Consider the following 17,083-nt stretch of genomic DNA (forward strand, 5'->3'; position numbering starts at 1 on the left):
GAGAGATCATTACCATGGCCTCCTGACCTTGGGGATTAGAGGGCTGTGGCGTTAACTGCACACAAAACTTAATATTTCCTTTCTCTTTGGCTCGGAATGCACCATGTTAGCATTACTAAGGCTTATGATGAGGACAAAGACGCATTTACTTTTTCCTGTTCCACATGTTCCACAGTGTGCCAAGTGAAACCATGGAGTCATAAAAATCCATCGAGGTGTATCTTTTGCTATGTACCATTTTATTTGCTTTTGTTTCTTTTTATTCGTTTGCCAAAATACACAGAGAATTTTGTTAGCAGGATGATCACTTAGGCCAATTAGAAAGGCAAAGGAATAGGTGACTGACTCTGGTGAACTAAACAAGACCGATGAGAAGCCCAATGTCTATCCCCTACTTTTGTAGAAAATACCTTTCTAAATATGTTTTTTTTAAAAAGCTGAACAAACAAAAGTTGACTAGGCTTACATTTTAGAAAGGGAAGCTGTGTTCCCCAAAATGAATGATAAAATCCTAAATTACATCTTGCCCTTTATCGTAATCCCTAAAGCTGTTTTCCAACGTTTCATACATCCATAGTCTTTAACTTGGTTCTTATCCCTCCCAACTATATATATTAATAGTTGGCCAACTTAAGTCCAAAGCATCTGACTGAGGGTAAATACCATCCACATTGGGCATGTCTAATGATTTCCATCTTTGCCGCAATTACATTACGTTTATGAGGCTCATACTTCTCCCAATATTACTGCCTGCATTTTCCTACTTTCCACTTACTTTTTATAAAATAATCTCAAGATTCAAGAAATATTCAAATGATTTCACAAACTCTGATTTACAAATATAGTGACACTGATGAAATAAAACTAGTTGTTAGCAGGTAAGGCCATGATATAGAACTGTGTTTCCCCAAAAATAAGACCTCGCTGGACAATCATCTCTGATGTGTCTTTTGGAGCGAAAATTAATATAAGACTCGGTCTTATTTTACTATAATATAAGACCGGGTCTATAATATAATATAATATAATATAATATAATATAATATAATATAATATAATATAATATAATACCAGGTCTTATATAATATAATATAACATAAGACCGGGTCTTATATTAATTTTTGTTCCAAAAGACACATTAGAGCTGATTGTCTGGCTAGGTCTTATTTTCGGGGAAACAGGGTAAATCAAATGTTGGTTCACAAGCTGATGCACAGAAGTCAAGATTAATGTATGAAAGACAGTGTAGCAATGTTACCAACTAATGTCCAAAAAGTGGTGTAAGTCATACAAAAGTAAAGTCACAGGCAGCTGGTTGGTATGGGGCATTGAATACAGTTCCAGAACATAACTCCCAATCTTGTACATTTCAGGGAATAATTAAACCATTTCCATTCATGAACTTTCTCACATCACTTTCAGAAGCTGTACACTATGAATTACTCCAAGTATTTCTAATTCTATTAGTCTAACAAAATCAGTTTAATTATATCCATTAACTGCAAACATTTGCAAAGGTTTTAAAATAACATCCATAGTCTCTGTGCTCTGCTCAAAACTCACTAAAAAGAATTTGGTCCCAGATGACTTGCAGAGATTCTCAAAACCAACAAGCAGTGTGGAGTCCACTACAGATCTTTTATCAGCAGCATCTTCCCTTGGAAAAATGGTCTCTTGAAGTTATTAAGGCTGAATAAAATGTGTTTGGTCAATGAAATCAGAATGGGCACTGCTAGGATCCCCAAGGCCATATCCATAATCTTTCTATTGTTTTCCACAGCATCCTGCCACTCCCTCACCCAAATTTCAAACCCCATATTCCTACAACTCCAAAAGCAGGTAGCTATTGCCGTGAAAGTGGAATGAAAGGAGAATAAAGAGAATTCAGCATCTCTGGTTGTGTCAGTCCCCTACAGACACCCCTTGCTGGTTACGCTTGAACCTCATCTCCTTAGTGGATCACAGGGTCTTCATGCCTGTCACTGGATCTGATTTCTCTCACCATCCCCCACCCCCAGCCAAGCTAATCTCCAGCTCCACAGGTCTACTTTCACCTCCTCAAACCCTGACTCTCCTATTCTTTTGCTCACCTTTGGACCTGGACCACTCCCTGTGTTATTTGTACCATCAACACCAACCATACCCCAACTGACCCCATTTAGAGTTCCACCTCACCTTAGGTGTTACCTTCTTCAAGAAGCCTTCCTTCATCCTTCATCCATGAGTCTCCTAAGTCCTTCCTGATAGCCTGGGTGCTCCCCCATTGGAGCTGCCACTACAATAGCCTTCTTATATGTCTGGCTACCATCCCTGAGACCCCCAAAATCACCTGTTCTGTTTACAGTTGCATCCCCTGTGCCCAGCAGAGGGTAGGCATGAAGCAAGCACACACACATGATAAATATATAATGGTTTAACTCTTTGCCAATAACATCTATCATGAAAGCACACCAACCGTTGTTTCCCAGGATAAAATAACTAACAAAATGACAGTTACTTAGTTGATCCTTGGCATGAAAAAACTGTTGTTAAAAAAAAAAAATTCCATTTTAGATCTGGAAAAGGGCTGGGTGATTTTGAAACATATCAAGAAACAGAGATCCCCAAATAAGGAGAAAGCTAGTGGTAAAGCCAGACATGGAACTTAGGTCTCTTGACTCGCTGGGCAGTGCTCACATCTCTAGATCCCAAAGAATCTGCTCTGAAGTTCTTCCAAACGACTATTCATGTTGCTGAATTCAAGGTGGACCCTGTCAATGTATTCGAAGCCTGTATATGAAAAGACAGTTCTTCCTCAGACTTAACAAAAAAGGTAAAGAATATCCCTGGTGTACCTTGGCTATCTGCTCCATGCTCACAAGCCTGATGAACAGCAGTCACTGAAATTCAGTTGCCTTTGTATCCACCCAGCATCAAACAGGACCTATTTTCAATGAGCTGCTAAGAATGCTAAGCTATCATTCCATTCACTACCCAACCTACTTCTTCCCATGGAGATCTTTCAGGAACAAGATGGCTGAATGAGACAAAATGGGAAGCAAAGAAGGGGTAGGAGGGAACTTTACCTGACAGGAAAGAAAAAACACGCATCATCAGAAGGAAAGAAAACACACCAAAAACCCTCTCTTGGGAGCCAAATGTGAAAGTCAACAACACTGCCCCACCAGGATCCTGTCTTTTGAACCAGTCTCGTTCCTCCAGGTGATAAATTAGCTTGGAGCCAGCTGGCAGAAAGGCAGTATGGCTAATCTGCCTTAAACCAGGCACAAGAAAGGCATCTTTGTAGGAGTCTGGTGCCCACCAGTGTTACCGAGAAAATAACAAGGGATCATGGTACCAGTCCAACCTCACATCTTACAGAGCCACTCACCCCTCTACCTTCAAAGCAGAGTTCTCCGCCCCCAAAGCAGCTCCCAGACCTTAAACCCATGTTAAATCACCATGAGCCCACAGACAATGACCTTCTCACCCTGACCACACCCACGTTGTTCTAGAGAAATTCACTATATAAGAACTAGTAACTACAGTGCACAACTAGGTTTAATTTCTTACATAAAATCCTGCCTTTTCTTGCTATAATTAGCCATACTGTTTTAGTGGGAAGTCTCTCATGGTTTGCACAAGGATCTGAGAGTACTCCTAAAGAACAGTCACATTACTCAATTCCCATTCAAGCTCTTGTCTTCTGAGCCACAAGGAAGTTGCCTTGAATTAATAGTTTGCTCTTAATACATTTACGGGGAATGCATTTTGCTGCCTGCAATTCATTCATACTCTGAAATCACTGAATGACAAATACCTTTAGGGGTGGAAAGCTGTAAGGCAGGAAAAAAGAAGGAAGTATCAGACACCACCACCGCCGCCGCCACCACCACACACAGACACACACACACACACACACGCACCACATAGACAAGAGAATTAAGTGAGAAAATGTAAAATCTGAAGAACACATCATGACAGAGTACAACTTCTGATATACGGCATCTATGAACCCTGCCGCTGGCCATCCACCCACAAGTATATCCCAGAAATGCCCTCTGATTTGACCCACACCCATACTCCTCATCTGCTGGAGCTGCAATCTCACTATTGACTTCCAGGAAAAAGTAATCACTTAGTTCCTTCCTGAAAGTTCTTGGCTGCATCGCTGGCTCTCTCTCTCTCTCTCTCTCTCATTTTGTTAAGTGCCCACTAGGCGCCAGCAACTAGAGATTTCCTGGAACTTCAAAGCAACACATCTAGAAGACGGAAGTGCAGAAGGATTGCCCAAAAAGTTAAAAGCAGACCTGGAGGCACAGCCTTGAGTAACAAGTGCTAAGGAAATCCAGCTAGGGCAGAAGCTGAACTGGCCCAAGAGAGGGGTGACCAAGTATATCAGCAATTAAGTCAATGAGATAGTGGCCTTGAATAGCAAATCACATGGAGGACTGGGTCCTAGCTGTGAAAGGGAGACAGCCGGGCTCTTCTTGGTGCCTTTGGCATTGACACCGGTAGGGCTCAGTTGTTGTTCTATTGCAATCATAGGGCCACATGGCCATAGGTAATTTAGCAGCCTTGAGGGTCAGTCAGGACTAAAATTCTGGCTCTGCCATGGCATGAACACGGAGCACATTATTCATTCATTCATTCAACAAATATTTATTGAGTATTTGCTATGTATCAAACACTCTTCTAGACACTGTGGATACAGCAAAAGGCAAAAGGTCTTGCCTTCATCAAGCTTATCAAATTCTTTGAGCTTTAGTTTCATCATCTGTAAAACAGGGATAATACACCTACCTTTAGAGATAAGATGAAATAAGGTATATAAAGCACCTAGCACTTAGTAAATGCTCAATAGATGGTGTCCATAGAACAGAGCAAACTTATCCACGATCCCCCAGCTAGAGTGTAAGCTCCAAGTGAGGGATGGTCTATGGTTTACTTCTAGACCCCTAGTGCAGATCACACAGTGGATGTTCAAAAACTATTTCACAAATCGATGAATAAGTCATCAATCAATAGTAGTCATTATTATGGTAACCAATAATCATTATTCTTCCCCAAGCCACTGAGGTTCTATTACGTAAAAAGGCAACAGGGTATTAAAGTAAAGGCTTTTTTTTTTTTTTAAAGAAAAGCAAGATGGACTATACAGTATATCTTCAGAGTTTAAACATGAAAACAAATGTTACTGAGCATAAGTATTCCAATTCAAAGAATCTATTAGTACAAAGGCCTGCATGGACAGCTACAGTAGATGCTTGTCTACTAAGTACAAAGTAAGGACGAGTTGGCTTGGCTTCAGGTTGGTCCCAAAGATTTACAAAGTAAGTTAAATGAAGTTCAGCAGATGTGCTAAAAATTGATCTATCAGTAGGGACAAACTAAAAGAAAAAAAAAAAAGTGCTGCCTAAACAGTCATAAAATTTCAATGGCTTAAACCAACAATGGTTTATTTCTCAGTCGCATTATATGTCCAATGCTAGCTGACTGAAAGCTTTGCTCATTTAGTGACTCAGGGATCCAGGCCGACGGAGGCTCCATCTCAACACGTGCTTCCATGATTATAGCGGAAGAGAGCACTGGATGGTCTCACTCTGGAAATTAATTCTCAGCTGTAAAACAGGCTCTAGCATAGAAGTGACACAAGTCACTTCCAACACATGCCTGGAAAGAGAGAAAAGGTGGCTATGGGAGCATTAGCAGTCTCTACCACAGATGATACTAAGATACAACAAGCTGTGGAAGAACAAAGGGATTTGTTAAAGAGGGTGTTCAGATAAAACATCTGGACAGCTCTAAGGTTCACATAATCCTGGACCTGGGAGAGCGTGCAAGGGGTCATTTTAGAGCAGTGGCCTCAACATAAAGACTTCTCAGACAACATAAACCTGGACCTTCAATTTTCAGGGCAACTCTGCTTTTTTCTGTAAATATACTGAGGGTTCAGATAAGCTTTTATTTAGGAAACAAAAAAAAAGTTCCTACAGCTGAAAAACATTTGAAAACCACTAATGTAAACCAAATCCTTTATTTTACAGATTAAAAAAGTAGAGAGGTGGGGGAAGGGAAGCCCAGGAAGTTAAAGTGACCCAACCCCCAAGGAAGCTCCAGAATGTTTAGCAGATGTAGAAATACGTCCACTGAGAGAATTTGTTGTACTGTTGCACCACCCTCTGGCCTTACCCATCAACTCTGCTACCTTGAACTGGCACATTGGAGACAGACCCAAACGAAAATCATGTCATAGAGAGTCATCAACAGTTCAATAAATGGTATGAATGGTACGTAGAAGTCCCCATCCTGTTGCACTAAATAATGATTCTCATCCCATTAGCAATTCTCTACATTACTTATTCCCTACTTCCTGGCAAATGTGAAGCCATTAGAAGTTAATACTAACCTTCAGGAGACGTTCGTTTTGTTCTCAGATTACAGGTTAACAGCCAGCTATGACTTGTGTTCACTTGATTCCATTCTCTTACATTCCCAGGTTTGCTTTGCGCCCAGCTTGTCCTCTACCCTCAATCACACTAAAGCTTTGGGTGCCACATACTTGAGCCTCAATGGTTTCCCAACCTCCAGTCTCTGTCATTTTCAAATCATCTTATACTTGCTGTCCCATAAATAAAACTCAAACTTTTCAACCTGGAATCCAGTTGTTTCCTCAGTCTTACTTCAATCTACTTTTCTAACATTATCTCCATGGTGGTACTTATCCTGCCCAGTCAAAGGCGAGATGACGGGCCTAAGAGTCAAAACGACATAGTAATGAATCCTAGGTCTTGTAAAAGTCCCTTCATCTGAGTTTTGATGTTCTTACCTATATCATAGATATAACAGGTATGATGGCTCTTGAGAAGGTATGTATCAGTGAGGAGTATATTTCACTATAAGTAACAAATAGTACCTTACAAGTAAGGAGTTTATTTGTTTTATGCAATAAGTACAGGGGAAGGCAGTCTAGGCTGGCACTAAGGCTCAACGATGTCGTCAAGACCAAGATCCTGCCAGGTTCCAGCTTTGCCGTTTTTAAAACATCGCTTCACCTTTGCTGTTGTGGTTGGCTCTGCCCCTCCAGGCACTGCACCTGTGTTCCCAGTAACAAGAAGCAGAAAGCGGCCAAAAGCTGCTGAGGTCCACCAGCCAGGTGTGTGCTCCTCACTGAGCTTTCAGGAAAGCCCCCACCCAACACCACCACTCACATTACTGCAAGACCTGAGTCTCATGGCCCCTCCAGGCTCTAAGGGAGTCTAGGAACATGAGATGGGCATATTCACATTGCAAACAACATGGAGGTTATTTTAGTTAGAAAGGAGAGAATAAATATCGAAGTGGCCACCAGCGATATCTGCCCCAATATCAAATTAGATATTTTATGGAAAGTGCTAAGCACAGGAACCTAGCACATAGTTAACTATTCAATAAGAATGTAACTCTAATTACACTATTATTATAATTCTTATTGTTATTACTATTTACTTATCTTACCCTCTGACCAAATGGAATAACTCATCATATCCCAATGTGTTCCTTACAGTGCTACTGTTCTTTGTATCTCCAACACTATCCCTGCTTCCAGGTCCAGGGAAATGTCATTTCATCCAATAAGTCTTTCCTGACACCTACTCCTAATTAAGTGCTCCAGTGGCAGGACCCACAGCAGACAAATGCTCCTGGTTCATCACTCCAGCAAGCATGTGCCTTGGAACACAGGAGGTTCTACTAAATAGTGCCCTGCTACTTGAAGTAATTTATGTACATGCTCATACCTGCTTTTACAGTCTGTCCTCTAGAACCGAACATGGTATATTCTTGAAATACAAAAGTCAAACACTAGGTTCATATGTCATGAAGCCAGGGGTTCTAGTGAGAGAATAAAGACTGCATTCCCCAAGAAGAAGAAGGAAAAAATTATAAAATTCTCTAATAACACCATACTTTTTACACACAATGGGAGTTCAGATTATAGTTCATCAAATAGCCCCTCCCTACTATGGGCAGCGTCTACTTTTACCCATGGATGTTGGACTTCACCATGTGACTTGCTATGTCCAAAAAGGTTGTTTGTGGAAATGACATTTGCCTGTGCAGTTTGGCTTCACTCTTGAATCCAATGATCTGCATGAGAAGACCATGCCCCCAAGTAGCTGTGACCCCTTCAGCCTGGGCCCCAGAACACATGTGGAGCAGAACGGGACCCAGCCTGCAGCCTACAGCAGAGCCCCAAGGAGTCCAGCCTAGATCGGCCAAATCACATTCAACCTAAAGACTCATGAGTGTGAGAATAAATACCTGTTGCTGTAAGTCAGGGAGTTTTGTTATGCAGCAAAATTTGACTAATATAGCCTTTACCATTTGATATATTTTAGCATTTCTTACATATTCATTCATTTTGGGGTTTTTTCTTCACATAAGGAAGAACAGGCTGAAGAATTTCTGCCTTTGGTACACCCAGTGAGTTCTATCTTTGAATCAACTGTTTTAAATTTATGAGACCTACGTTATCATTACTATCAATGCTTTTCTGTTTTCCATTTGTTCTACTATCTTCCTAAAATAAGGAAAATCACAATAAAGTATCAAGGAATAATATAAACATTGCTGAAACTAAACTGTTGACTGCCAAGTAGGTCTCCCATATGATAGCCAGAATGTTAACTTCTTAGTTGATAAAAAGGGTTAAAGGACATTCTAGTAAAACAAAAGAAAAATGTAGATTGTACAAAGTCAATCTCAACAAGTCAAAGACTATCCATCTGTTGAGGTGAATCTGTGGACTCCAAAACCATTCATCTAAACACATTTTTCAGGATACCAGTTTGGAAACTATAACCATTGAGTTTCACCAGTGGGAAGACACTGATAAGACTTGTCTTGTGACTTTTCCACCATAATAAAATAAGAGGGCCATACTATTTTAATAAAATCATTTTAAATACAGTTATATTTAACCACTGATGAAGAACAGTCTCTTTATAAATGAAAGAGAAAATAAAATTCCAATCCCTTAGCAGAAAAAAAACAAAAAACAGTAAATTGAATGAAGTTAAGGGCATGTATTCAACCAAGACCTATTAAAAATTCCAACTGGAAATTTAAGGTATCAAGAGAAATTGAAGAGTGTGGATTTTGTTTTGTTTTACCTTCTTTTAAGTCATCATCATTAAATTTGGAATCAAATTTCCATTGGGCCAGCCAAAGCTGACCTACTAGAAATACATAATACACATTACAAAATTTGCCTATTGGTGGAATCCACAGCCTTCAAAGTGGCAAGGCAAACAGGACAGTGCAAAGACCACAAGCACCGCAGTGGACTCTTAACCGAATAAACCCTGTGTATGCTGGCAGAGCCCACACCTGGGACTGGACATATGCAGACCACACAACCAGAATTTGAATTCAAGGCCATGGTCAAGGTCATAGGCTCTGGATCAGAGAAACCTGGTTCAAGTTCTCACTCTGACACTAAGCTGTGTCAAGATACTTAATTGCTTTAGTTTCTTCTATCAAGAATTTGGTGATAATAATACTACCTACCTCATAGGGGTTCTGCAAGATTTTAAAAAGACACTGCATGGAAAGTACTCAGCAAAATGCTAGCATATACAATAACAATAGTACTACCTTGATAAACCTGGCTCCTACATGAAGACTATCCTAATCAGTGTACTCTGGCTCATACTCTGTACATGAAATGCTGAATGTACAGCTTTATATTCACACCCAGGTACAGCTTCTATGAGGTGGCAGCTCTCTGGATTAACCAGTAATTTTTCCACTGAATTCAGGAAGACGGGTGTTAAAAAATAGGCTTTTCACTAATAGAACATTGAGAAGGATAGAAGGATCTGGTCCTTCCACCCACAATCCATCCACCCATGAAAGTCTTGCTGGTGAAAGCAATGCTTCCATCACCATCCACACACCGCCCCTCCAAACTGTGCTGGGCTTTTATGAAAGCACAGAAGCAAACTGCTAAGATGGCTCACCTTAGAAGCAAACTCACCTCAAAGGCAAACTCTTCTACCCTCCAGAAAGGATCTGACTTCACCCCACTGCCACCTCCAAACTGACATCCAAACTGGAAATGAAGAAGGAAGCCTTCACTTCCAGAAGTTGAGTTACACTGTCAAAAACTAAAAGAATCCCTTCTATTCGTGGTAATTCTGATAAAACATGTTTGCCTGCTTCAAAAAATATCTTATTAATCCATCCAAGAGAACCAAGAGCCAAATAGTGTATACTGAGAAACAATGTGACTTCACAAGGACAAGAGTGACCATAGGAGACAAAGTGCCACACCCTTTTCCAGATAGTTCAACAGTAAATGGTGTCTCTTATAAAAGGAGCCCGCAATTCTAGAGAAATAGGTGGAAAATTCTAACCCACAACATTCTCCCCCGCCCCCATTTCATTCTTTACACAGACCCTTTTCATTTTCATTTTTAAACCAATGGCCTGAGCATCCCTCCCTACTGCAACTAATATGGGGGTGAGGGGAGAGACAAACAAAAGTCAAACATACTTGCTTCTAAGACCATATTTGAAGACTTTTCTTCCCGTTTGTCTGCCTCTCTCAGCTGGAGCCTCATACCTGGTGGAAACCAATGGTTAAGTAAAACCACTGATTTTAAAAAGCCAACCAGGAAACTAACCATGACAAGTGGGAGCTGCCCTCCTCCCCCGAGCATTGATTGGCTCTTGGGGTTGCACCGGTCCCTGTTCAGCCCACATAAATGGCAGGTGTGGCTGTCAGTCACACAGGGAACTGACAATTCACCGCTCCCGGAGTAAATTGCCTTTCATCTAGCAAAGGCAGGTAGCCGCCTAAAATCGATCCGCTAGTAACACAGCGGACCCTCCCTCTCTGGCAAGGAGAACAGAGACCCCTAAGTACGAAATAAATAAGACAGGGCCGATCGGAGAGTTTACGAGCGCTGTTATATTATCTCGCACCAAAGTAGCCCTTAATCTTCACTGTCCTAAAACGATCTTTCAAAGGATCAGATAGTAATTTAAAAAAAAAAAAAAAAAGGCACAATCCTCTAAGTACCTCTATTCTTGTATAATTCAGAGATGGGGAGCAAGAGGGAAGGAGTGTCGTTCAGTTTAATTTCACATCGTATTCGTTTTCATACACCACTACCTCCTACCCTTCCCATTAAATCCAGCTTCATTTTCCCTGACACGGATTTTTTTTTTTTTTTAACACGTTCCTCTCGGAGTCCAGCGAGGCAGCCTGGGACCCCACCCCCTGGGCTGGGGCTCCACCTTTCTCCACTTTGTTCTGCTTGAGGTTCCCTGAGACCCTTGCCCCCGCAAACCCCCATCCCTCGAGGCAAGAGGGGGAAAGCCAGACGAAAGAAGGGAGCTGGAGAGAAGAAAGGCGATGGCAGAGAGGGTGGCTGCCGAAGAGGGATTGCGGGAGGTGGCCCGGGCCGCCGGGACGAGAGGACGGCGCCCGCGCACCGGAGGAAGCCGTGCACTTGTTCCAGTCCGGGGGTTTCTACATTAAGACAAATCCTCCTTTAGGCCGCCCCATCTTTTCGCCCGCCCCAGAAAGCCCCGGTGGAGGCGGATGGTTCACCCCTCGGCTTTCCCCGATAACGCATTGCAGCTCCCCACGAGTGAGGGGCACCGGCACGAGAGACACCGGGGCACGGATGCCCGGAGAGAACCGGGCGCCCAGAGCCCCCGGCCCCGGCGTCGACGTCTCACCTTTCCGATGCTCGCCCCGGGGCCGTCCCACATGGATTTTTACAACCTCACGTCGCCTTGGCCCCGGGCGGCCGGGAGGAGCCGGAGCCGGCGCCGGAGCGCGAGCGAGCCGGAGCGGGAGGAGGAGGAGCCGGGCGGGAAGGGAGGGAGGGAAGAAGGGAGGGCACCTCTCCGAGGGCCGGGGCCCGGCGCGGGGCCGGGCGGGACTGACGGCCGAGGGGGCGGCACCCGCCGCAGTCCCGAGACGCGCGCTCGCGCGGCGCAGCCGGAGCGGCGCTCCACCCGGCTCCCAGCCCGGCCGCTCCGCGCGCTCGCCCGCTCGCTCTCTCGCCGCGGCCCTGACTCACATTCCCAGCATTCCCGAGGAGCCGCTAGGGGGGCCGGGGCTGGGACGCGAGCGCCTCCGCGGGGGCAGCAGAGAGCACCCGGTCCGGGCGTGGCGCGGCTGGCGGGGGTCTCCGACCGCCTTTTACCTGGAGGCCGCCGCCTCGAAGCACCTCGTCCCCATTTTCTGTCCCCGATGCTTCTTCCCAGGCACCCCTCTGCAAAAGCTGCCAAGCACTACCGGACTAGTCAGGTGGCTTCAGCGATGGCAGGGGCAGGGATGGCACTTGGTGGAGGAGATGGCAACTATCAATTTAAGCTTCAGAGTTTCCCATACCCTGGCACCCTCCCATTAAGCTTAATCTTCTTTAGGAGGATGAAGGGATTTCATAAGATTTTCACTTTCTTGTTCCCCCAAGGAAAGGAGAGAATGGAAGATGAAGGAAGGGAGCAAGAAAAAAATGTATCATCATCGTTGCCATCATTCATCAAGTGCCTCCTCTGTGCCCTACAATGTGCTTGTATCGTCCCATTTAAGGTAGAAGGCTGGTGTCTGAGTTCATTCACACACACACACACACACACACACACACACACACACACACACACCTCAAGGTAAGGTGCAGGAGGAGTTGGACAAGTTTTTCATTGGACCTGCCTTCCATCCAGCGAGTCTGGAGCCCCAGCTGCTACCATTTTGTATTAGTGAGGAGACTGGAAATGTCATGGGTATCTCCAGATTTGGTCTCTCACTGAGGAGTCCATTTGTAGGACTACAGCAGTAATTTCCTTCCAGAACTGATGAGTCGGCTTCCAGCAATTTCAATGGCCAGATCGAAATATCTCCTGCTGGGAAGCTCAGACAAATTAAGCAAATCCAGCCATAGGATGTCTGGGTAAGCAGAGATATGGAATCAGCACCGTGACTAGGGATGACTACCCTTTCCTCCCCTGATGGGAATTCAAATATTGAATGAAGAAAATGGATGCTGAAATAGGAGATGCCTTCCTGTTCAGGCCCAAATGCCCTAATATTTAAGCCTTCCTTTCATACCTCTGGTATTTAAGGTTTTTCACAGACTCATGGTCCCTGAGGTGTCTTTGCCCTCAACGTTTTCTTTCTGTCAGTCACCAAGAGACCTGCACTCATTCTGTTGACCTGGATGCTCCCAGGGGCAAAACCAAGCTACACCTATCGTGTTTAGTTTCCCATGTACACCCTTGACAGCCTTGGCTGAAAAGGCTTGTTACATATTTTTTTAAAAGCCATTTTGAGAATCCTCTGAGAAGTCATAAAACCCCATATCTATTGAAATGTGACCAGTGTTTATTGAGTACCTCCTATGTGCAGCACTTTTCTCAACTACTCTCACAAAACCTCTGTAAGATGTTTACTATCTTTCAGAAGAGTCAGATAATATACCCAGCTGAAAATGTATGTAAACCTATGGCTAAGGTTCACTATTCTTGGCCACCCATTCTCTTCCTTTAATCCATGGGTTCTAAACAGGAATCCTTATACTTCATGGTGACAATTTCTTATTTATATGCCTATGAACATTTTCCCCCAGAGAGAAGATCTATGGTTCTCATCAGATTTCTTTCACATTTGGTCCTTGAAAAAGTTAAAAGTAATCACTTTAAATAGAAGCAACTTTATATAGTAGAACAGGATTGGAAGTTTTAGTGATATTAAGTCATCTTTACCCTCTCTAGGACTTAGTTTTCTCATCTGAAAAATTAAAAAGCTGAACTAAAGGATCTTAAGATCCCTTCCAGAGCCAACATTCTCTAACTTTCTGTTTAAATGTACGTACACACTCACACACATACACATACACACACATACACACACACACAGCTCAAAATGCTTATAAGCAGCCATTGCAGGATCTCACCCATGAGGACAGAAAATTTTAAAATGTGTTATATTTTATAAAACCGGTTATGTGGCTTTAGGATTTTTGTTGGTGTTTCTTTTGTTTTGTTTTGCTTTGCTTTATTTGTTTTTCATGTCTTTCTCCATTATGGCAATCCATTCTCCAGCAAGTCAGAGGGAGTACACTTTATGGCAGGTATTTTTTCTCACATATTTATTCATTCATTCATTCAACAAATACTTACTGACAGCTACCCTGTGCTAGTCCTATAGGTTCAGAGCCCTTGCCCTCAAGGACTGTACAATGCAGTAAGCGAGAGAGACAAGAAAACAGGCCATTACAATACTGCTTATGAAGGGACAAAGCTCTGAAAAGTGGAGGAGCACACAGAAAGGACAGCCAACCTTTTCCCTGAGGTTCAGAAAATGCTTCTCAAGGAAATGTCATCAAGTTTGTTTGCCACATCTGACTTTCCTGCCCTACCCTGTGCTCAGCCTACAACAGCAGCCTGCATGCTCTGTGAACCCAGCCATAGGACACTGGATGTCTGGTGGACACCTGCCTCTGGGTGGGCTATCACAGGCTTTCCGCAATATTTGAAACTGGGCCATGAGAATGAGTTAGCTTGTAGACTGTGGTGGCCCAAATCAGAACTATGGCATCCAGATTTGGATATCTCACTGCATACTTGATATCCCAAGGTGGGTATCAAACTAGCATCTCAAACTTGATTTGTTCTAAACAGGACTCTGGATTTTTTTTTATTAGTTTCAGGTATACAAAACAATGTAATAGTTAGACATTTATCACTTATACCCCTCACAAAGTGATAAGCCCCCTCCCCCAACATAGTACCTCTCTGACATCACACACAGCCATTGCATTTCCACTGTCTCTATTCCTTATGCTGTACTCCTTTACCTGCGACTATATACATATATATATACATATATATGTATTTGTATTTATATAAAGTTATAGTTGACATTCATTATTATTCAGCTTCAGCTTCAGGTGTACAACACAGTGATCAGGCATCTACACCATCCATGAAGTGGTCTCCTTAATAAGATAAGTGTCCATTGGATACCCTACAAAATTTTTACAACATTATTGATTATATCCCCAAACTGACTTTCGTATCCCCGTGGCCATCTTGTGGTTATTGACTGTGCTTTCTAATCCCCTCACCTTCTCCCTCATCCCCACCCACCTCCCCATCTAGCAACCTCAGTTTTTCCTCTTTATCTCTGAGACTGTTTCTGATTAGTTCGTTCATTTATTCTATTCTTTAGATTCTACATATAAATAAGATCATATGGTATTTGTCTTTCTCCGTCTGACGCATTTCATTTAACATAGTGTTCTCTAGGTCCATCCGTATCATTGCAAATGGTAAGATTTCATTCTTCTTTATGACTGCGTAATACTCCATTGTATAAATGTACCACAGTTTCTTGATCCAGTCATCTACCATAGGGCATTTCAGTTGTTTCCATGCCTTGGCTATTGTGTATAGTGCTGTAATAAACATAGGGGTGCATAATTTTTTTGGAATTAGTGTTTTGGATTTCTCTGGATAGATACCTAGGAGTGGAATTGCTGGGTCATAAGGTAGTTCCATTTCCAGTTTTTTGAGATACCTCCATACTGATTTCCACAGTGGCTGCACCAATCTGCAATTCCACCAGCAGTGCATGAGGGATCCCTTTTCTCCACATCCTCGCCAGCACTTGTTATTTGTTGATTTACTGATGATAGCCATTTTGACTGAGGTGAGGTGGTACCTCATTGTGGTTTTTATTTGCATTTCTGTAATGATTAGTGAGGTGAGCATTTTTTCATATGTCTGTTTGCCATCTGTATTGGACTCTGGATTTTTAGGTACCAAGTCTCTTCTGTCCCAAGGTTGCCCATCAGATTAAAGACACCACCATTTAGCCAGTTGTTCAGGTCCAAACCTAGGAGCATCTCTGGTTCTTCCTTTTTCTTATATCACACATCCACGCCATCAGCCAGTTCTGTCAGCTTTACCTAGGGCCATATCAAGGCCTGAAGCAAAAAGAAAAATGTGCACTCATATATATATATATATATTTGAATAAAGCAGAAAAAAATAATTAAAAGCACTACTATATAATGCCCATTTTCCCCAATCAGTTCCCTCACCAGTGTCAGACCTCATAAACCTGCCCAGTGAGTAGACATGATGGCCAAGTGGCCCTGGAACTGAGCACTGGCTGTAAACAACTGTTTTTGCTGCACAATGATATAGGGTCAAAAACAGACAACCAACAATAACCTGTCTCTCTTTCTTCTTTTCCTTTTATATTTTTTTCATTGCGGATTTTTTGCATTTATTTTGAATCCAGTAATTGCAAAGAAAAGCAAACATTTATATAGCCCATATTATGTGCCAGATCCTGTTCTAAGCAGTTTATGTGTATTACCTCACTTATTCCTCAAAATTGCCCTAAAAGATACCATTATTATTCCTATTTTCCAGAGGAAGAAACTGAAGCACAGGAAAGTAGGTAATATAACAAGGCCACACATCTAAGAAATTGCAGAACTGAGACTCGAACCCAGGTGTTGGTTCACAAACTGACCCCCTTACACGGAGGGCAAGGAGAGACCGAAGGAAAAGGCAGAGTCCTCCATATTGATAGGTGGCAAGTTTAATAGGCAAAGGAACTTACACACAAGGTTTGTCTTGAGTAGCCGAAAGATGAGTAGATTTCTGCACCAGCCCACCAGATATAAAAAGTTCATGTAGAGGCCGTATTTTCCCAAGGCTATGTCCTTGAGATGGCTCCCACTGTGGGAATGATGGGAGAACACACATTCCAAGGACAGGGGAGGGGGCAAGAAGGCTCTGACTTCCCAGGTCCAGCTCCTATGTAACTGGTGGTCACATTCTCTCAATTACCTCCTCCAACACCAGGCAGTCTGGCTCCAAAATCAACAAGGCAAAATTAACTGGACTTGGTAATTGGATACGGGACAAGAGGGAGGAGCCAAGAGTGCTCCCAGAAGTCTGATTTGGGCAACTGGATGGATAATGTGCCATTCACTGATACTGGAAATAAAGGTGGGCGTGGGAGGTACAGGTTTATGGAAAATTTATGAACAGCTTATGGATTCAGTTGGGATGTTTTAAATTTGAGATG

At 42.8% G+C, this 17,083-nt stretch overlaps 1 protein-coding gene across 16 annotated transcripts in view; it reads right to left on the minus strand.

Annotated features, from left to right (window-relative positions):
* The window catches only part of ERC2 (ELKS/RAB6-interacting/CAST family member 2), a 918,423-nt gene extending 906,174 nt beyond the window's left edge, over positions 1–12,249 (minus strand). For 6 of the 16 annotated variants that reach the window (XR_012489712.1, XR_012489713.1, XM_074313134.1 and 3 more), the window contains exon 1: positions 11,710–12,006. The gene's annotated coding sequence lies outside the window, so the exon portion shown is untranslated. Of the gene's footprint in view, positions 1–10,516; positions 10,586–11,709; positions 12,009–12,182 lie in introns of those variants that run through there. The other 10 variants (XM_074313128.1, XM_074313129.1, XM_074313127.1 and 7 more) reach the window with 7 other exon arrangements.
* Positions 12,250–17,083: the final 4,834 nt, after the last annotated feature.

The sequence above is a fragment of the Rhinolophus sinicus genome, linkage group LG10 (assembly GCF_036562045.2).
Source record: "Rhinolophus sinicus isolate RSC01 linkage group LG10, ASM3656204v1, whole genome shotgun sequence".
Classification (NCBI taxonomy): Eukaryota; Metazoa; Chordata; class Mammalia; order Chiroptera; family Rhinolophidae; genus Rhinolophus; species Rhinolophus sinicus.